The following is a 3,549-nucleotide window of genomic DNA, read 5'->3' on the forward strand; positions in this document are numbered from 1 at the left end:
ACATCCAGGAAAAAGATGGCTACTAGTCAGCCCAGAGCTTTGCACGTTCAGAGAGAAAAGGACACGAATGCGTGTCTACTCTACACGCCAACGACGAGAATCTTGCAAAGTCCCCATCGTCCTCACGCGCCCTTGACGAGACCGCCTGCTTCGTTCAGAGTCAGGGAAGGAGGCTCTGCAATCATCCCCTCCCAGCCTGCTCCATCGCAACTTTCTAGCCTGGAAATTTTGTGCTCTTTTCTGCCCTGACTCCTGGCAGATACTGGCCGCCTTCACGGCACACATCCGAGCCTCCCCAGGGCCTGGCACCAATCTTGGCCGGCCACTTACAGCTTAACCCTTTATCCTTCCACTCAAGAAAGCATATTGGAAAGTAAGCAATGAAGAGTTTCATTATTGTGCAGATAATCTCAAATCTCTGATTTTCTTTTTATTTTCTTATTTTTTATTTTATTTATTTTTTTATTTTTTTTAGGTGAGACAACCCTTGGTTGACCTCAAAAATTGCAAGGACCTTGTCAGCTTACAATCCCTTATTTTTTATTGACGCCTACAGCACCTGGTCTTCCTAGGTGGTCTCCCATCAAAGTACTAACCAGGCCCGGCCCTGCTTAGCTTCTGAGATCAGACGGGATTGGCCATGGTCAGGGTGGCATGGCTGAAGACTCTGATTTTCTTTTTAAGCAAACCAACGTGGTTTATTTGCAAACTTGGATATGTTACTGGAAAAAAAAACATTTTACAACTTATTACAACTTACTATGTGGCACATCATGTATGTTCTGTGACTCCACGACAGAACCGTTGTCCCTTACCCTGGTGGATCTACAAGGAGGCCACCTTTCCCTTTCTTCACAGAACCTTCATTCACTATTTATTCATTTGCTGTTCTTTCATTCATGCCACAAACATTTACTGTGCTACACGCTAAGGACATGAGACAATCAAGGGAAAAACCCTCTGCTCCCAACAAGGTCCTATCCCCTCAAGGAAGTTAGATATGTCAAAAAAGAAACTAAGCTGTAAGTAGGATGTGGATATAGATATAGATACTGTATAGAATACATAGATAAATGATAGACAGCTGAGGACAACTGCTGTGTGGAACTATAAGGGATCCCAAGGGTCTCTAACTCTCCTGTGGGAGAAAGGTGGTCAGGGAAGTTGAACCTGGATGAATTAGGACACTTTGCCAGCCGGATCAGGGAGGGCAGGCCTCCCACACTGCGCCCCACCTCCCACACCCCCCTACCCATCCCCCCACCCCCAGCTGTGCTCTGTAACCGGCATGCAAGTCGGCAGCCCCCGCCGTGGGTAAACTGACGCCTAGGCAGAATTCGAAGATGAAGATGCGATGCGAGGAAGTTGATCATTCTGGTGTGATAAGGGATAGAAGATGGATTTTTTTTTTTTTTTTTTTTTTTTTAAGAGGGAGGCCAGGAGAAAATAGAAATCCAGGAGGATTGCTGAGGGGAAGTGGGAGGGCATTAAGGATCAGGACTCTTTCTCCTCTACCCCTCTCTTCCTCATCCTTTGTTGATTTCTACTTTTTTTTTTCCTCCAGCTTCCTCAGCTGCCAGAAGCAGCCAGCTTCAATCTTATTAGTTTTGAGCCAAAAACATGGTAATCATTGAATTCCCTCAGATTTCTGACTTGCAAAATTTCTTCCTCCACACAAAAGCTTGTATGTGAATGTTCCTGGCAGCATTATTCATGGACAGTCAAAAACTTAACTGGGGGTATAGCCATACAATGAAATATTTTTCACCATAGGAACAGACTACTGATGCTTGCAAAAGCATGGATGGACATGAAAAAAAAAAATTATGCTAAGGAAAAGAGGCCAGATATGTATGTATGACATATGCATCTATGTATTTTTATGAAATCTCTAGTACAGGTAAATCTATAGAGAAAGAAAGCGGATTGGTGGTTGTCTGTGGCTGAGGGTGGGAGTGGGGATCGACTGCAAATGAGCAGACAGCGACATTTGCGGATGATAAAAATATTCAAAAAGTGGAGTGTGGGATTAGTTGCACAAATACAAATTTAGTAGAAATCATTTAACTGTGCACTTACAATAGGTAAATTGTAGAGTATGCAAATTATACCTCAGTGAGGCTGTTTTTAAAATGTCCTACCCACCCCTCTGCCCTTTTAAGAAAATATATGGAACATTATTGAAGCTTTTCTTCAGGGCCATCAGCGTAAATATATTGCATTATCGATATAGTGGAGTGATTAGATGATAAGCCGTATGATCCCTAGCAAGTTGTAAAACCTCCTGGCTTCAGTTTCCTCATCTCTATAATGAGGATAATGAGGTATCTACCCCATAGACGTGTTATGAGAATTAGGACAAAACATGTAAAGCACTCAGGACGGAGCTGATACGAACTCAGTAACAGCAGCTGCTATGATGCTTATGATAGAATACCATGATTAATACAGCAGGTGAGAGAAAAGGCAGGAGGGTAGGAGATAAAAACACATCGAAAGGTGATCAAGGCGATAAAATCAAAGGCAACTCTTTAAGGTTCCTGCTCCCGTCAATCTTCCCGGCCTTCTTAGTTTCCTAGCAATCTACAGATCATGTGACAGCATCCTTCATCAGAAGCCTGTGATGTGCCAGGCACTTTGCTTAGATGATCTCATTTAATCCTTATGGTGACCTATGATCAGCTACAAGTAAGGACTCCAAGGCCTGAAGAAAAAGCCCTAGGTTCTAGTAAGCGACAGTCATAATTCAATTCCAAGTTGGTCTGACTTCAAAACTCAAGTACTAAAAAAAAAAAAAAACCAAAACCTCAAGTACTTTCCATTATACCGATAGAGTAAGAGAGTGGTTAGTTAACTATTGCAAAGGGGACTTTTTTTAATCATTACTTTAATTTTTTCGTAGAACACAATGCTTTCAGGAAAATCCCATTGACGTGAAGGTCTGGGAAAAGATGCTGCTCGTTTTAATGTTTCAATAAGAACAATCATGAAAAACTGACATAAAATAGGTAATGTATAAAATATACTTTGTGCTCAATTAGGTATCACCGTACATCATATGCTAGCTAGCAAGCACCATTTCTAATAAAAATGGGTGGAAAATATTTTAGATGATTAATGAGTTTATTTTACAAATTGGTAAATCTTTTTGGTCAAGGGTATATGGGAGTTCTTTATATTTTTCTTGAGTTTTTTCCCCTCCAAGTTTGAAACTTGTGAAAAGGGTCAAAAATAAACGGCATATAATTTTTACTGTTTTTTGATAAGCGATTCAAAGCAAACTTAAATGTGGTTGGCTCTAAATGAAAACTTTACTATATCATTAAGACTTAGAAATTATGAATACCCTTCATGGGGCAAGAGACCGGAATATAAAAGAAAGATCTGTATTTAATATTTGTGACTCAATCGCTAACCAAACCATTTTCTTCATATAGAAGAGTTTATGCCACCGTTGACGCCTCATTGAATGCTTGACTTCACCAGCCCAACCAACTCAGTAGGAAAGAACTGTTTGAGGAGAAATGGGAGCCATGAAGTGGAGGCTAC

General features: G+C 41.0%; 1 pseudogene; it reads right to left on the reverse strand.

The window, feature by feature from the left end:
- Positions 1 to 547: 547 nt before the first annotated feature.
- LOC111742708 lies at positions 548 to 666 on the reverse strand (annotated as a pseudogene).
- Positions 667 to 3,549: the final 2,883 nt, after the last annotated feature.

Source organism: Pteropus vampyrus, unplaced genomic scaffold, assembly GCF_000151845.1.
Source record: "Pteropus vampyrus isolate Shadow unplaced genomic scaffold, Pvam_2.0 Scaffold99, whole genome shotgun sequence".
Taxonomy (NCBI): domain Eukaryota; kingdom Metazoa; phylum Chordata; class Mammalia; order Chiroptera; family Pteropodidae; genus Pteropus; species Pteropus vampyrus.